General features: G+C 37.8%; 1 protein-coding gene across 8 annotated transcripts in view; it reads left to right on the top strand.

The window, feature by feature from the left end:
* Positions 1-19,286, top strand: part of EBF4 (EBF family member 4) — a 59,802-nt gene that overhangs the window by 22,370 nt on the left and 18,146 nt on the right. The window lies entirely within an intron of this gene.

The following is a 19,286-nucleotide window of genomic DNA, read 5'->3' as shown; positions in this document are numbered from 1 at the left end:
TGGAGTTATTTCTGGACTCTATTCTGTTCCATCGATTCCTTACTCTAGCTTTTATGCTAATTCTACACTGTTTTGATTACTGTTACTTTATAATAATTCTTGAAATAAGGTAATATAAGTCCTCCAACTTTGTTTCTTCATTGCAACTTTTTCCTTTGCATTTCCATATGAATTTGGGCATCAACTTGTTAATTTCTACAAAAAATCCCATTGAGCTATTGATTGGTACTACTTTGAATCTAAAAACCAATTTGGAGAAAATGACATCTTAACAATATTGAGTCTTCCAACCCCTGAACATTTTCCTCAATGTCTCTCATCAATATTTTATAGTCTTTAGAGTACAGATCTTTCACATTGCTTGTTCAGGTTTATCCCTTATTATTTGTTTATTTTGATGCTATTGTAAATGCTGTCTTAAATTTCAATTTCCAATGGTTTATTTATGGTACACATAAATATGAATTTTTATGTAACTGATTCTGTAGTCTGCAGCCTTGCTAAGCCCACTTATTAGTTCTAGTAGCTTTTTAAAGAGTCCAGCAGATTATCTTTATAGACAACATGTCATCTGCAAATAAAGACACTTTTATTTATTTATTTCCAATCCGGATGTCTTTTATTTCTCCTTCTTGCCTGATTGTACTGGTTAGAACTTCCAGTACAGTGTTGATAGTAGCAGGGGAAAAGATGGATATTTATCTTGCTCCTGATCTTAGGTGAAAAGTACTCAGTCTTTTGCCCTTATGTATGTTTTGTCTGTGTGTGTGTGTGTATAGCTGTAGGATTTTCATAGATGCCTTTGTCAGATTGAGGAAGTGCTCTACTATCTTTCATTATTGACAGGTTTGTTTGTTTTTTATCAGAAATCAATATTAGACGTTTGTCAGAGGCTTTCTCCACATCTATTAAGATGATCTTGTGTGTTTTTTTAGTTTGATGTGATGAATTACATCAATTTGTTTTCTGATGTTAAACCAACCCTGCATTTCCAAGATGAGCCTCACTTAGTCATGGTGTATTGACGTGAAGTGAAGTCGCTCGGTCATGTCCAACTCTTTGCGACCCCATGGACTGTAGCCTACCAGCCTCCTCCATCCCTGGGATTCTCCAGGCAGGAATACTGGAGTGGGTTGCCATTATATTGTTGATTTAATAAAATTTTGTTTAGAGTCTTTGCATGTTCCTGATGAATAGTTGTCTCTGATTTTCTTTTTTGTTTTTTTCTCTTTTTAAAACCTTTTAAAATTTTATATTGGGGTATAGCCAATTAGCAAACAATGTTGTGATAGTTTCTGGTGAACAGCAAAGGGACTCAGCCATTCATATACAAGTATCCATCCTTCCCCAAACGCCCTCCCATCCAGGCTGCCGTGTAACATTGTCTTATGTGCTATACAGCAGTTCCTTGTTGGTTATCCGTTTTGAATATACCAGTATGCACATGTCCATCCCAAACTCCCTAAGTATCCCTTCCCCTGATCCTTGACCCCTCCTCCCAGCAACCATAAGTTTGTTCTTTAAGTCTGTGAGTCTGCTTCTGTTTTGTAAATAAACTCATTTGTATCATTTCTTTTTAGGGTCCACATATAAATGATAACATATGATAGTTCTCCTTCTCTGTCTTACTTCACTCATATGACACTGTCTATGTTGCTGCAAATGGCATTATTTCTTTTCTTTTTATTAGCCGAGTAATATTCCATTGTATATACATACCACATCTTCTTTATCCATTCCTCTGTCAATAGACATTCAGGCTGCATCCATGTCTTGGCTATTGTAAACAGTGCTTCAGTGAACACTGGGGTGCATGTATACTTTTAGGTCTTGTTTTTCTCTGGATATATACCCAGGAGTGGGATTGCAGGGTCATGTGGTAGCTCTATTTTTAGTTTTTTAATGAACCACCATACTGTTCTCCATAGTGGCTATACCAATTTACATTCCCACCAGCAGTATAGGAGGTTCCCTTCTTTCCACACCCTCCCCAGCATTTATGTTCATGGATTTTTTTATGATAACCATTCTAGTTATATGAGGTGACATCTCATTGTATTAATAGTTTTGACTTGCATTTCCCTAATAATTAGTGATATTAAACATCTTTTCATGTGCCTTTTGACCATCTGTATGTCTTCTTTGGAGAAATGTATATTTATGTTTTCTGTCTGTTTTTCACAGAGAAGGCAATGGCACCCCACTCCAGTACTCTTGCCTGGAAAATCCCATGGATGGAGGAGCCTGGTGGGCTACAGTCCATGAGATTGCTAAGAGTCGGACACGACTGAATGACTTCACTTTCACTTTTCACTTTCATGCATTGGAGAAGGAAATGGCCACCCACTCCAGTGTTCTTGCCTGGAGAATCCCAGGGACGGGGGAGTCTGGTGGGCTGCCGTCCATGGGGTCGGACACAACTGAAGCGACTTAGCAGCAGCAGCAGCAGCCGATTTTTTGAGTGGGTTGTTTGTTTTGATCTTGTTAAGTATCTTGAGATATTTTTAAATTTTAGAGACTAATCCCTTATCTGTCACATCATTTACAAATATTTTTTCCCAAATTGTGGGTTGTCTTTTCATTTTGTTTATTGTTTCCTTTGCTATGCAAAAGCTTTTGAGTTTAAGTAGGTCCCATTTGCTTATTTTTGTTCTTATTTTCATTATGCTGGGAGACAGTTTGAAAAACATATTGCAGCAATTTATGTCAGAGACTGTTCTGCCTTTGTTTTCCTCTAGGAGTTTTATAGTATCCAGTCTCACAATTTAGGTCTTTAATCCATTTTGAGCTTATTTTTGTGTATGGAGTTAAAGAATGATCTAATTTCATTTTTTAGCATATAGCTGCCCAATTTTCCCAGCATCATTTGTTGAAGAGACTGTCTCCAACATTGTGTAGTCTTGCCTTCTTCATCATAGATTAATTGACCATAGGTGTATGGGTTTATTTTTGGGTTTTCTATCCTGTTTCATTGATCTATTTTTCTATTTTTGTTCCAATACCATACTGATTTGATGACTGTAACTTTTTATTAGTCTGAAGTCAGGGAGCCTGATTCCTCCAAGTCTGTTTTTCTTTCTCAAAATTGCTTTGGCAATTCAGGATCTTTTGTGTCTCCATACAAATTTTGAGATTTTTTGCTCTAGTTCTATGAAAAAAGCCACTGGCAATTTTCTAATTTTCTTATAACTTTTTGTCTGGTTTTGATATATCAGATATCAGATATACTGAAATATCAAAACCAGACAGGTATGCTGATATATGGGGCTTCTCTAGTGGCTCAGATGGTGAAGAATCTGCCCTCAGTGTGAGAGACTTGAGTTCAATCCTTGGGTTGGGAAGATCCTTGGAGAAGAAAATGGCTACCCACTCCAGTATTCTTTCCTGGAGAATTCCATGGACAGAGGAGCCTTGCAGGCTACAGTCTATGGAGTTACAAAGAGTCGGACGTGACTGAGTGACTAACACTTTCACTTTTTATGCTGATATACTGGCCTATAGATTTAGTTGGGAGGTATTTCTGACTCTTCAACTTTTTGGAAGAGTTTGTATATAATTGGTATTACTTCTTCCTTAAGTGTTTGGCAGTCATCTGAGCCTGGACTTTTCTTTGTGGCAAGTATTTTGACTATAATTTTAATGTCTCTAATAGAATAGGCTGTCTATTTTTTCTAGAATGAACTTTAGTAATTTGTATCTTTCAAGGAATTTGTCCATTTTTTAAAGTTGTTGAATTTGTCGACATAAAATTATTTGTAGTATTCCCTATCCCATATCTTTAGAATCTGCAGTGATGTCACCATTCCCATGTCTGATATTGGCAAATTATGTCTTCTCTCTTTTTTCCTAATCATTCAGGCTACAGGTTTATCTATTTTACTGACCTTCTAAAAGAACCCTTTTGGTTTCATTGATTTTCTACATTTTTTATCTATTTCCTATTTACATATTTATTAGTTCTTCTGCTTATTTTGGGCTTAATTTCCTCTCCTTTTTCTGGTCTCCTGGAGTGGAAGCTGAGGTCATTTATTTGAATGACTTTTCTGTCTAAAACATACTTTTTTTCTGATTAAAATAAGCCTTTAGTGCTACACATTTCTCCCTAAGTACTGCTTTAGTATCATGCCACAAATTATGTTTTCATTTCCATTTAATTAAAAATATTTTCTAATTTCTCTTTTGAATTTTTTTAACCCATGTATTATTTAGTTTCAAAAGTTTGGGGATTCTCTTAGGATAATTCCATTGCTGGTTTCTAATTTAATTCAATTGTCAGAGAATATACACTTTGTATAATTTTAATCCTTTTGAATCTTTTGAAACTAATTTTATGGCCCAGAATGTAGCCTACTTTGGTAAATGTTTTGTGTGCACTTGGGAAGAATGTGTATTTTATTGTTTTAGATAGAGTGACCTATAACTATCAAACAGGTTAAGTTAGTTGATGTGTTGTTTGAGTCTATATCCTGACTGATTTTCTGCCTTTTTTTCCTGTTATTGAGAAAAGGGTACTGGAATGACCAACTGATATTCTGGATTTGTCTGGTTTTCCTTGAGGTTCTATCAGTCTTGCTTCATATAATTTGAAAACTGTTATTAGGTATATAGATATATAGGATTGTTTTATGCCCTTTTGTTTAATTGACCCTTTTATTATGAATCCATAAAATCTACTTTGATAGTAATATCATCATTCAAGTTTTCTTTTGACTACTATTAGCATGATAAATCTTTTCCATCCTTTTAATCTATATGTGTCTTTATATTTAATATACACTTCTTATAGCCAGCATATAGTTCTGCTTTTTGTCTAATCTGATAATCTTTGCCTTTTAATCGGTACATTTAGATCATTTACATTTAGTGTGATTATTGATATGATTAGATTTGAGTCTTATCACCTTGATATTTTCTTTCTGTGTTTTCTCTTTTTTGTTCTTTTCCCTTTTTTCTACTCTTTTAGATTATTCAGGTTTTTAAAATTATTCAACATTGTCTCCTTTGTTGGTTTATTAGCAAAATTATTTATTTTGTTATTTTAATATTAATTTAGGACATGTCTTTAACTTATTGCCCTCTATCTTCAATTATACCACTTCATACTATTGTCTTGAATTTTATTTTATATATGTTCTATAACCCACAGTACTTTGATACTAGTCAAAGTACATTGATACTAGTTTCAAAGTCAATTAGTTTTAAAGAGATTTGAGTTATATGGAAAATATACATTTACCCAGGGCTTCCAAAGTGGCGATAGTGGTAAACAACCCACCTGCCAATGCAGGAGACATGAGACTTGCATTCAGTCCCTGGGTTGGGAAGATCCCCTGGAGGAGGGCATGGCAACCCATTCCAGTACTCTTGCCTAGAAAATCCCATAAACAGAGGAGCCTGGCAGGCTACAGTCCATAGAATTGCAAAGAGTTAGACATGACTGAAGTGACTTCACAAACACACACACACACACACACACACACACACACACACACGTTCAGCCATGTAGTAACTATTTCCAGTGCTCTTCATTCTTTTCCATAGATTTGAGGTTTCCATGTGGTATTATTTTTATTATGCCTGAATGGCATCCTTTAATATTTCATGTATTTTTTGAAAGATATTTTCACTGGGTATAGATTTATAGGTTGGCAGTAGTAGTAGTAGTAATTATCATTATTTTTAAAATGTTGCTCCCCTGTCTTTTCTCTTGCATTCCCAATAAGAAATATGATACCATCATTATCTTTCTTACTGTGTACATAACATTTCTTTTATCTTTGCCTTAAATTTTTTTCTTTATTATTCATTTTTAGCAATTTGACTATGATGTGCTATGGTGTAGTTTTCTTCATGTTTCTTGTACTTGGAGTTCATTAATCTTTTTGGATCTAGGAGTTTACAGTTTCACTACATTTGGAAAGTTTTTTTAACTATTGTTTCTTCAAATCTTTTTTGCCCCTCCTCCTTTGGGGACTCCAGGTATCCAAGTATTAAATTTCTTGGGTTTTCCTGTAGCTCACCAATAATTCTTTCATTTGGGGGGATGTTTTTCTTGTTTTTCATTTTGGATATTTTTTACTGCTCTGCCTTGAAGCCCACTAATCTATAATGTTCTTCCATAGTGTTTCATCTATGGTTTATTGCTTCCAATATTTTTTTATCTCAAATATTTTAATTTTCATCTCTACAAGTTTGATCTATATCTTTTTATATCTTCCATATCTCTGCTTAAATTTTTCAACATACCAAATACAATTAAAATACCTCTTTTAATGTCTTTCCCTGTTAATTCTAAAATCTGTATATATTCTATGTCAGTATCAATTGATTGATTATTCTCATTTTGAGCTGTATTGTTTTTGCATCTAGACTTAGCTCATAATCTGTGATTGGATGCCAGACACTGTGAATTTTTCCTTGCCGGTGGTGGATAATTTTGTATTCCTGTAAATCTTCTTTATTCTCGGATGCAGTTAAGTTACTTGGAAACAGTTTGATCTTTCTCAGTCTTATTTTAATGATTTATTAGATGGGTCCACAGCAGTACTCAATCTGGGACTAATTTTCCCCTCTACTAAACTAATACCTTCCTGAGAACTCTATCCAATATCCCATGAATTGTGAATTTTTTCAGTCTCGTTATTAGAAATAGGGGCTGTTTTCATCACCATGTGAACACCATGTGAACACCTTTATTCCTTTTGGCATTGGTTAGTTTCCTCACATGCCCAAGGGGACCCATGCCCACGTTTCTAGTTTCTCCTTCTATGCACTTCTCTCTTTTGTGAGACTCCATCCTATGGAGTCCAGCTCCCTTGGTTTCCCTGGACACTTCGTTCTGCCTCCTCAACACTAGGAGTGTGCTGTGCTCTGCCTCAGTGTCCCATCCCAGTGCTGAAGCCTGGAGACTCTCAAAGCAGTACGCTAGGAATTTGTCAGGCTCACCTTGTTTATTTCCCATCTTTCAGGAGTCATTGTTCTCTATTGTCTGATGTCTCTAAAAATGGTGCTTTGTGTATTTTGTCTGTTGTTTTGTTTTCAGGCCGCAGGTAATGTGGTGATTTATTACCAGGCAGTAATACCATGATTAGCCATTACTATGGCTCGATCTTAAAAAGAAGCAAAAGCAGAAATGTGTTTCTTGATTTCCAAACGTTTGATATTTTCCTAGTTATTTTTGTTACTAATTTCACAACCTCATTGTGTGTCTAACTGGGTCTACCATTTTATATGTGCCTGTTTTTTCAAAGTTGTTCATTGTGATGTTCAGGTCTGTCTTTATTTATTAAATAGGTCTGCTTGACCTATTAAAAATGGAGTGATGAGATTATGATCTTCTACACGAACTTTCAGCTTATCATTGTGGGTTTCATTAATTTTATCCTACAAAGATAAGCTAAAAGTTCATGTGGAAGATTAATATATAATTAGTAATATATATGTGTGTATGTATATATATTGACTATTTTATTAAGTGTGAACAAGTTTTAAAATTTTACAGCTTCCTTCTGAATTGAACCTTTTATTAGCATTGATCCTTCATTCTTAACAACAGTTTTGTTTAAAGTCTGTTTTATCTGATGCTATTTATATGTTTGTGGCCACACTTCGTGGCTTATGGGACCTTTGTTCCCTAACCAGGGGTTGAACCTGGGCCCCCCAGCAGTGAAAACAGTGAGTCCTAGCCACTAGACTGCCAAAGAATTCCCTATCTGATATTATTTAAAGAATCTCTCAACTTTTGGTTATATTTGTCTCATATACCCTTTTTTCATCTATCCTTTTTTTCCCCAACCGTTATATGTCCCTATGTTTCAGATATTTCTCTTTTAATGATATATTGATGGGCTTATTTTTTAAATCTAGTCTATTTAACTAAGTTTATCTATGTACTTATTGAAATTATTGATTTACTTCTACTCTTTTCTACCCTTTTGCTTTGCACTTTGTGTTTGTTCCACTCTTTTGTTTCTGTTTTCCTTTCTTGCTATTTAAAAAAAAATGAATATTTTGTTTGATGTAGTGAATATATTTCTTATTCAGTTTTTCCATTCACTGGTTTAGAAGTTTATTTACTTCATTTCTATGCTTTTATTTATTACCCTTGAAGTTTACTAAATACTCTTAACAAAGTTGCAATTCCTTTCCTGACTAATACTAGGATCTTTGACAGTGGTATGCTGCAGCTGGCTCATACTGTTCCACAGGAGCAAATTGTTAGCTTCTCTTCTTAACACCTTATTTAGTAGCATCACATTGGTAGCTTGAAATCAGCCATGGGGGAAGCATATATATATAAAACCATGGAAATCAACAAACATAAATAAGGGGTTTTCCCCCCTCTAGAAGTGTTTGTTAAACATTTACCAGCACACCACTGATCTTGTTGTCATTCAGTTGCTAAGTCATAGCCAACTCTTTTCGACCCCACGGACTGCAGCTTGCCAGGCTCCACTGTTCTCCACTATCTCCCAGAGTTTCCTCAGATTCTTGTCCATTAAGTTGGTGATGCTATCTAACCATCTCATCCTCTGCTGCCCTCTTCTCCTTTTGCCTTCAGTCTTTCCCAGTATCAAGGCCTTTTCCAGTGAGTCAGCGCTTCGCATCAGATGGCCAAAGTATGGGAGCTTCAGTTTCAGCATCAGTCCTTCCAATGAATATTCAGGGTTGATATCCTTTAGGATTTACTGGTTTGATCTCCTTGCAGTCCAAGGGATTTATAAGCCATGTAGCAGAGATTTTAGCTCTTTTTAAATTCTGCCATTGTTATTATAGGCTTCCCTGGTGGCTCAGAGGTTAAAGCGTCTGCCTGCAATGCTGGAGACCTGGGTTCGATCCCTGGGTCGGGAAGATTCCCTGGAGAAGGAAATGGCAACCCACTCCAGTATTCTTGCCTGGAGAATCCCATGGACGGAGGAGCCTGGTGGGCTACAGTCCATGGACTCGAAAAGAGTCGGACACGACTGAGCGACTTCACTTCACTTCAATTCATTGTTATTATTCTTCTTCTTATATATGAACAATTTGTCTTTAGACTTACCAAATTTTTTTGCTCTTTTCCTTCTTGCTTCTCACAACTTCCTCTGTGGTCATTTTCTGTCTTTCTGAAGTATATCTTTTAGAAATTTGTACTTTAGTGAAGGTCTGTGGTGGTAAAGAGCATGTTCACTTATGTTTTGCTCTTAATATCTTTATATCACTGTCCTCTAAAAATAGTTTTCCTGGGAATTTAATTCTATTAATTTAGTTATTTTTTTAACTTAGCATTTTAAAAATATTCCCATCATTGCTGTTGAAAAGTACAGCACAAACTAACACAACATTGTGAAACAACTATGATGCTGCTGCTGCTAAGTCACTTCAGTTGTGTCCGACTCTGTGCGACCCCATAGATGGCAGCCCACCAGGCTTCCCCGTCCCTGGGATTCTCCAGGCAAGAACACTGGAGTGGGTTGCCATTTCCTTCTCCAATGCGTGAAAGAGAAAAGTGAAAGTGAAGTTGCTCAGTCGTGTCCGACTCTTAGCGACCCCATGGACTGCAGCCTACCAGGCTCCTCCATCCATGGGATTTTCCAGGCAAGAGTACTGGAGTGGGGTGCCATTGCCTTCTCTGACAGTTGTCATATTTTATAGGTAAATTTCCTCTTCTCTCTGGCTGTATATAAGAATATCTGTCTTTGGAGTTCTTCAGTATCACTCTGATATGTGTAGTTGTTGATTTTTCTTAATCCTGCTTTGAATTTGATTAATTACTTTTATCTATGGATTTATATCGTTCATCACTTCTGAAAATTTCTTAGCTTTTGTCTAATGTTACATCTCATTCATTTTCTCTCTTTTCTTCTCTGGCACTCTAAATGAGACTCTCAATTTAGACTTTTATTCTCTCCTCCATATACCCTAAATAATTCTCTATTTCTGGCTTGTTTTTCTTGCTGTATTATATTCTAGGTAAATATTTTTATTCATCTTCCAACTCACTGGTTCTCTTTTTGGCTATATCTAAACTATTGTTTAATTCACCCAATAATTTTTTAATTTTAGTTATAGTAAGCTTATAATTTTGGTGATTTTATTTTTCAGTTAGAAAACTTCTACTTAGTTCTTTTTCAGACTACTTGGGTAGTCTCTTATTGCTTACTCATTTTTAAAATTAGTTTTATATCCCTTTAAAGTTTTTGTGCTTATCTTACATTCTGTTTTTGATAGTTCCAACACTGAAGTCCTTAGGGTTCTAAATCTATTTTTCATTACTTCTGGTACCGTCCATGAAGCTTGTTTCTTGGTTTGGTGTTTCTGTCATTATTGTTATGGCAGTGATAATTTCAGCTCATATTTTGTTTAACCAAATTGGGTCCAAAACAGGGTATGCTTTCTTCTGGAAGAATTTGTATTTGATTCTAACAGGAACAGGGAGTGCTATCAACCTGGGACCTTTCTAAGTTCCTCAGAGGATCCAGGTCCTTCCTCTGAGTTGTCTCTATTCTCCATTCCAGTGTTTATATTGGCATTTGCCACCACGGCTCAGCAGGTGAAGAATCCACCTGCAATGCAGGAGACAAAGGAGACACAGGTTTGTTCCTTGGGTCAGGAAGAGCCCCTGGAGGAGGAGATGGCAACCCACTCCAGTATTCTTGCCTGAAAAATCCCGTGGACAGAGGAGCCCAGCAGGCTATATAGTCTAAAGGGTTGCAAAGAGTTGGACACAGCTAAGTGACTAAGCACACAAACACACACAGCCCTAATATTTGTGTTACCTTATAGTTCATGGTTTCCACTCAGATTTTGACTCACTTTTTTTTTTTTTTAATATCCTTGGAGATTATTCTTACTTTTTAGATTAAAGGACAGGATCTATTAATAGTTATAATGGGAAGGCACTTCAAGACATGTAGTCTGCCATAATGCTGGAAGAGGAAAACATACATTTGGAATTTATCCTGATATAAGGTAGGAAATATGGGTCCATCCATACTTTTTTCTGATAGCTACTAGTTGTCCCAATAGCAATTATTGAATAATCCATTTTCCCCCATGGATAGACTATAAATGTCACCCATGCTATAGTCTAAATGTAATTGCATGTATTTCTGAACTTTCCATCCTATTTTATTACATCTACTATCTATTTATTTATGTGTAAATATGATGATGTTTTACTTTTCAAAGATTTATAAAATGTTTTAGTAACTGGTAGATCTAGTACTTCATCCTCATTATTCTAATGTTTTCCCAACTACTCTTAATCATATATTTCATATTAACTTTACAGTTAGATTGTCTAGGTTACCAAAAAATGATTTCCTGATGTCATTTTTTAAATTATGATAAAATAACACACAATATAAAATTTGCCATCTTTTCTATTTTTGAATATACAATTCAGTAGTGTTAAGTATATTCATATTGTTGTGCAACAGATCTCTTTGCAAAAATTTTCTTCTTGCAAAACAAAGCACTCTATACCCATTAAACGTCTCCCCATTTTTCCCTTCTCTAGTCCTCATAGCCACCATTTTACTTTTGTTTCTATGAATTTGGCTACTTTAGATACCACATATAAGTGGAATCATGCAGTATTAGTCTTTTTGTAACTAGAATAATGTCCTCAAGTTTCATCCATGTGGTAGCAAGTAACAGGATGCTATATATTACGTGTATTTCCTTCCCTATTAAAGCTGAATAATATTCCATTTTATGTATATACCACATTTATCTATCGATAGACATTCAGGTGCTTTCATCTCTTGGCTACTATGAATAATCCTATGAATATGAGTATGAAAATACCTCTTTGAGACCCTGCTTTCAGTTCATTTGGATATATATACCCAGAAGTGAGATTGCCGAGTCATGATTGTTTTTTAAATTCTTTGAGGAACACTCTACAGTTTTCCATGGCAGTTGCATCATTTTATAATCCCACCATCAGGGCACAGGGTTCTAATTTCTCACATCCTTACCAACACTTGTTATTTTCTGTATTTTAAAAAAATGTTACGGTAGCCACCCTAATGGGTGTGAGATGATATATCATTATGGTTTTGATTTGTATTTCTCTAGGGATAGGTGACACTGAGCATCCTTTTAGATTCTTGTTGGCCATTTACACATCATCTTTGGAGAAATGCCTGTTGGATTCCTTTGCCCATTTTTAATTGAGTTACTTGTTCTGTTGTTGTTGTTGAGTTGTGGGAATTCTTTATATATTCTGAATATTAATCCCTTATCAGATGTATGATTTGCAAATGTTATCTCCCATTTTGAAGATTGTCTTCCCAGTCTTGATTGTGTAACGTTTTAATGGAGATCATGTTTAATTCAGATCAATCTAGGTGGAAATGAAATCTTTATGATTGATCATAATAAATTAAATCTTTATGAAAGATGAAGATCCTTCTTGATCTTCTATCTAGTCACTCTATCCATTATTGAAAGTAGGGCATTGAAATCTACAACTATTGTTGAATTATCTATTTCTTCCATCAGTTCTGTCATTTTTTGCTTCATGTATTTTGGAGCTCTACTATCAGGTGTGCATATTTATAATTGTTATTTCTTTCTAATAGATTGACACATTTATAATTATAAAATGTCATTCTTTTCCTATGTAACAATTTTGTCCTAAAGTCTATTCTCTGTGTTATTAATAAAGCTGCTCCAGCAATTTTGGGTTAGAGTTTTCTTAATATATCTTTTCTAGCCCTTTTATCATCAACTTATTTCTCTGTCTTTGGATCTAAACTATCCCTCACATAGATAGCATATGAAGGATTTTTTTAATCCATTTTTCCAATTTCTGCCTTTTAATTGAAGGGTTTAATCCATTTATATTTAAGGTAATTACTGATAAAGTAGGATTATGTCTGCCATTTTGCTATGTTTTCTCTCTGTTATATATTTAGTTTCTCCCTTCCTCCCTTAATACTTTTTTCCTTAGTGATTGCCCTGGGAATTACATGTGGTATCTTAATTTAAGATTATATATATTAGATGATTAATTTCAAAGTATGCAAGTATATAAAACAATATATAATGGATTCATATATAGCTCCAATATAGCTCCATTCCCCCTCTTCTTCTTTATCACATCTTTATCGATTATATCTTTACACATTATAAACTCTTCAACACAGTTTTATAATACTGCTTTCTGATGTTTTCTTTAATAGATTTTATTTTTAGAGTGTTTCAGATTTATAAAAAATATGAGCAAAAAGTACAGTGTTCAATATATCTCCTGCCCTCACACATGTGCAATTGTATTTTAAATTAGGTAGAAAAACAAGATATTTACAAACAAAATACCTTTATAATGTCTTTTATATTTACCTGTATAGGTTCATATTACTGTCTTGTACCCTTCATTTCATACTAAAGGACTCCCTAGTATTTCTTATAGGGAAGATCTATTGGTGATGAATTTTTTTAGTCTTTATCTAGAAATGCCTTTAAAAAAATTTTTTTGTTTACTTTTTGGCAGCATCTGGCATAAGTGATTTTTGTTGCAGCAAATAGGCTTCTGTCTAGTTGTGGTACATAGGCTCAGTAGTTACAGCACATGGGCTCCAAAGTTCATGGACTCTGTAGTTTGTGGCACGTGGACTTTCTAGTTGAGGTATATGGGTTTAATTGCCCCACAGCATGTGGGATCTTAGTTTCCCTACAGGCATCAAACCCATGTCCCCTGCTTTACAACCTGGATTCTTAATCACTGGACCACCAGAGAAGTCACTAGAAATGTCTTAATTCATCTTTATTATTCGTGTAAACTTGCTTAATTTATCCTTCATGTTTAAAGGATAGTCTTGCTAGATATAGAATTGTTGGTTGACATCATTTTCTTCCAGCAATTTAACTACATCATCCCACTGTCTTCTGACCTCCCTGGTTTCTGCTAATGAGTCAGTTGTTAATCTTATTCTGGATCCCTTGTACATGATGAGTTGCTTCTCTTCCTTGTTGCTTCCCAGATTCCTTCTTTGTCTTTGTCTTTCAGTAGTTTGACTATGATGTATGTACATGTGAATTTTTTTGAGTTCATACTGCTTAGAGTTCTTTAAGCTTCTTATATATCAGATAAGTTTTTTCATCAGACTTAGGAAGTTTATGGATATTATTTCTTCATTCTTTTTGCCCCCTTTTCTTCTCTCCTGTTGGGAGGTATCTCACAATATCATGGACTCTGTTCAGTCTTCATTCTTTTTCCTTTCTGTTCCAGAACTGGATAATTTCAGTGGACTTATCTTAAGTTTACTGATGTTTTTCTCCTGTCAACTCATTCTCTCCTGCTGTTGAGTTCTTCTGGGAAATTTTTATTTTAGAATAAAGAATGTTAATTTTCTTTTAAATTTTGTTTTTATAATAATTTGTATCTTTTATTGATGTTCCTTATTTGGTGAGATATTATTCTCATACTTTTCTTCAGTTCTTTAGACGTGGTTTCCTTTGGTTCTTTAAACATTTATAATAGCTGATAGAAGATCTTTGTCCAGTAAGTCTAAGATATGGACTTCCTCACGGACAGTTCCTGTTGACTATGTCTCACATATGGACCACACTTTCCTGTTACTCTGCATGTTTCATGATTATTTGCTGAGAACTTGATATTTTAATAATATAGTGTGGTAACTCTGGATATCATATTCCCCTTGCCAGTGTTTGTTGCTGTTTGTTTGTTTAGTGACTTTCCTGGATTAATTATAGAAAGTCTACATTTTCTGTCATGTGTGACCACTAAAGTTTCTATTGAGTTAGATTAGCGGTCAGCTCATGATTGGACGGGCATTTCCTTAAATCCTTGAACCAATAAGTCTTCAACTCTTGCCAAAATGTTCTATGTGTGTATTGGGGCACACATAGGTACATTCAATGCTCCAGCAATTTTCAACTTTGCTTTAACCTTGACTTTCTGCTTGTGCAGGGTTTCGCGGTCAGCCAAAGAGGAGAGACTCAGGCCTCTGGGGATCTTTCCTGGGCATGTGCTCTTCCCTACACATACTCATGGCCATTTATATACTGAGGAATGTATAAGAACTTTTCAGAGCCCCCCGTAAACATCTCATTCCCACTTTTTCCTGTAAGGCTTTTTGGCCAGACTTATTGTCTTGCCTCAACCACTATCATTGTCTCAAGCAACAGCAGTGTTCAATAGTTGCCACTGGTTGTTTTCAACAAATACCCTAAGAATAGGGATTTTCCCACTAAGCAAGTTCTGAGTCAGGCCAGATAACAAGTCCTGAAAATAGGGCTGTCAGGGAACTGCCAGGCAGATCAAATTGTGACAGTTGTATGAAAATACAACTTGTTGAGAAGATCCAAACCCAATCTGTCCCTTTTAGTGGCTACTAGGCTGCTAGTTTTTACAACTACTATGGTTGCGAGACTACTACAGATCTGGGAATAGGGCAAATTAAAACACTGCAGGGAATTCCCTGGCAGTCCAGTGGTTAGGACTCTGTGCTGTCACTGCTGAGGCCCTTGGTTCAATCCCTGGTTAGGGAACTAAGATCCCACAAGCTGTGTAGCATGGCCAAAAACAACAACAACTGCAAAGTTCTTCGTTCTTACTAAGATTCAGCCATTTTTCTTAAATAAATACCCCCTGGACTGTTGCAAACCTTTTGTTAATTTTCAGAATTCTGAAAAAGTTGATTTTGACAGTTTTTGCCTATGTTCCTGTTGTTTTGTGGAGGAACAGATTTTCAAAGATCCTTGCTCTTCAATTCTCAGAGTTCTATTTGGGGGCTTGATACAGCATTCATCCTGTCATAGTAATTATGAATCCGTGAGCACCTGCTGTGGGGTAGGCACTATGATAGAGGCTTGGGAAAAGATAGAGAGGTTCAAACAATGATTCCTGCCTTCTGAAAGCTTACAGAGCTGTTGAGGACACAAAATGTAATTACATGAGCCTTTACATAATGATAAGAGGAACTAGAGAACAATATAAGACTTTAAGACACACTCTGCAAAAGAATTTCCTGTAATGATGGAAATGTTCTGCATTGACCAATATGGTACTCACTAGCCACACGTACTTACTGGGCATTTGGTCTACTGTGGCTGCTGCTGCTGCTGCTGCTAAGTCGCTTCAGTTGTGTCTGACTCTGTGCAACTCCAGAGACAGCAGCCCACCAGAGGAACTGAACTTTAAATTTTATTTAATTTTAATTAATTCAAACTTAAATAACCACGTATGGCTACCTAATTGGATGCCACAGCTCTAAAACTAAATAATTACCTAATTGACCAGGATGACTGTGGTATAGGAGGGAATGGGGAAGATCTTCTCCCATGAGAGGCCCACAGCTCTCTTCCTCTGGCTCCTGTGGGTGGAAAGGCATTGTGGGCTGTGGATACTCTCTGGTATGTAATTGTGTCTGGTGAACAGTAGATGTTGTACAGTGACACTGTTGAAACAAATCGTGTCTGAGCCACCTGGTAGAGGCAAGCTCTAGTCCACCCCACTGTGGACAAACTTAGACCCCAGTGCCTAGATCAGGCTGCTGCTAAGTCGCTTCAGTCATGTCCGACTCTGTGCAACCCCACAGATGGCAGCCCACCAGGCTCCGCCGTCCCTGGGATTCTCTAGGCAAGAACATTGGAGTGGGTTGCCATTTCCTTCTCCAATGCATGAAAGTGACAACCTGACAAATACAATCTGATGAGAAGGGGTTGTGGCGGCTGTGAAAGAATAAGCCCCTCCTCCTAACCCAATGGTCAATGTCACTGTTTTTCTCTGCAGCCACAAAACAAGCTCACAGTAGCATCTGTCTCCTTCCATGATTTCCAGTAAGATGTCTTTATTCCCACACCAATGTTGCAAACACAGCTCTTTGTCTAGGACCCATTCTGGTAGTTCCCCTTGAGGAAATAGAAGTCCTATAACCTCCTTGCTAGGTCAGTGCCGAAGTGGGACAAAGGTTTTCCCTCTTGCTTGCAGAATGACCTTCACTTCCTTCCTCACTCTATTCAGAGCTGGGTGCATTTAAGGGAAGAAGAATCAAAAGGGTTTAATAAGAAATTCCCCATGTGCCCTGGGAGTCACGTGGACAAGATGCTAATCACAAGGACAAGGGTCCCCAAGCTACCCTTAATCCAGAGCGAGGACTTATGGGAAGACATCTAGGCAACTGAAGCCAACCTCGGGGTCAGAGTGGCTCCCAGGCTGAGGCACGAGTAGAGCTGTGGTCAATGCCTCTAAAGGATATTGAAGGAGAGAGACAGTACAGGCAGGAGGAGGCCTGGGGAGCGTAATAGGTGGAGTGGGAGGTGGCTAGTGAGTAAACTGTCTACAATTTCAGTGATAAATTCCCTCCATAAAGGGCTAGTCAATGTTGGGGGACTCGTGCCAACCGGGACTGTCTCATCATATGACTCTGAGCAAGGTCTCACTTCCCTCAGCTTCAGTTTCCTCATTGTCAAACGAAGCTGACCTGTCGGTAAGGATGTTGTAAGTTAGGTAAGATGTATTTATGAGATACCAGCACAGAACCTGCCACAGTACTATTTACTGCCCCCATCCCAGTCTCACCCCAACTGATCCTCTTTGAGGGTAAGTAAACTGAGCCTAGATAGTAGCAGGGAAGTCCATTCAGAGTCAAAGAAGTACTTCCTGACTCTGGCCACACAGCTGAGCAAGAGAAGAATGTGAGCCTCTGCCAGGGGCCCTGGGAGGTCTGAGCTGCTAATGAGTCCTTCTCTAATAGGATGGGGGCAACATTCAACCTTCTGTCTGTTCTCTCTACCCTGTTTTGCTTGGCACATTGTGGAAGCTGCCAAGCCATGCCAACCTCCCTCCTCTTCCTCACATGATTCACAGATAGGAAGTGCAGGGTCTCTGGCTTTGGAGCCTGACTCACCCACCCAAGGCCAGAGGGACACACAACTTCTTCCCTTTAGTCTTGGGACCCCCACCTTCCTCTTTACATCCCTAAATCACTCATAAGCACACTATCCTTCTCTGTAGCTTCCATCTGCCCATCCATCCCCCCTCCCCCAGCCCTCCTACTTTTTCTCAGTCGCTCCTCCTGTTCTGTTCTTCCCCTGAAATCCAATATTCCACATTCACAGAAGATTCCCCAGGCTGGGGAGACATGCATGGGGACTGTGTGTATGTCTGTGTCCACACAAAAATAAACGGGCTTCATGCTCAGGTGACCCACTGCTCCAGTCTGTCCCAGACTCTCCACATGGGGTGCCCAGAGGCCTCCCCTTAGCAGCCCCTTCATCCCTCCTCCTCTCCCCTCAGGCCCCATGAAGGGAAAATGGAGTTACCACCACTCTTCATGGGCAGCTGGGGGCCCCTTAGCAGTCTCTCTACCTCCTCTCCCCCTCTCCTCAGGCCTCATGCCCAGCCCTGAGGTTTGGAGAGCCTAGTAAGTGCCCTATCAACATGTTAATCAAATTACTTAGGAGCTAAAATTGACGCTGTTCATTAATTATACAAGATTATGCTAATTGTGCATGCAAATGCATGCAAGGGAACAGAAGGTGTTCAGGCGCATGGTGGGCCATTAGCATAGAGGATGGGGTGCGGGTGAATTGGCATGCTAATGTATGCGCCCCAGCTATTTATAGTCCCCCAGCCCATCTGCACTGCAGCCACCTCTGCCCCAAGTGGGAATCATGGTGGAAAGGCAAGGTCCAGGCCTGGCAGGTGGCTATGGCCCTGGGGACACTCAGCCTTGGCTGCTGCCCCAGGCCAAGACCAGGAAGTAGCATGGGCCACCGCCACTGTGGCCACCCGCACTTGGGCTTAGACTGTCACACCAACCTCCTCATTCACCATCCTTTCTCTGGCCTAGGCCCTTTGGTGCCTGACTCTCCCTGGAAGCAAAATAACTCTTCCAAATAAGGCACCCCCTGCTAAGCCAGGATATTTTATTTCATTTTAATTAATTTAAACTTAGTCACAGGTGGCTCATAGCCACCCTATCAGACAGTATAGACCTAGAAAGAGGAAGTGTTGCAAAAGATATTAATACATGGGTTGAAGCAGGTGTTCAAAACAAGTATCCTAGGAAGATTTTGGGAGAGAAAGCAGGTTGAGGGCAAAGGGCAGAATCACACTAGATATTTATTGCCAAGTGCAACCTGGGATGGAGAAGTGGGAGGAGGGGTCCTCCATGAATTTTCACCCCCAAGGCCAAATTCAATTTTATTGAATTTCCTGGTGGTCTAGTGGTCAGGACTCCATGCTTCCACTGCCAAGGGCCCAGGTTTGATCCCTGGTCAGAGAAATAAGATACCACAAGTTCTGCAGCATAGCAGAAAAGTTTTTT

This window comes from Bos indicus, chromosome 13, assembly GCF_029378745.1.
Source record: "Bos indicus isolate NIAB-ARS_2022 breed Sahiwal x Tharparkar chromosome 13, NIAB-ARS_B.indTharparkar_mat_pri_1.0, whole genome shotgun sequence".
Taxonomy (NCBI): Eukaryota; Metazoa; Chordata; class Mammalia; order Artiodactyla; family Bovidae; genus Bos; species Bos indicus.
Note: the sequence above shows the minus strand (reverse complement) of the source record. Positions and strands in the feature narration are given on the sequence as shown.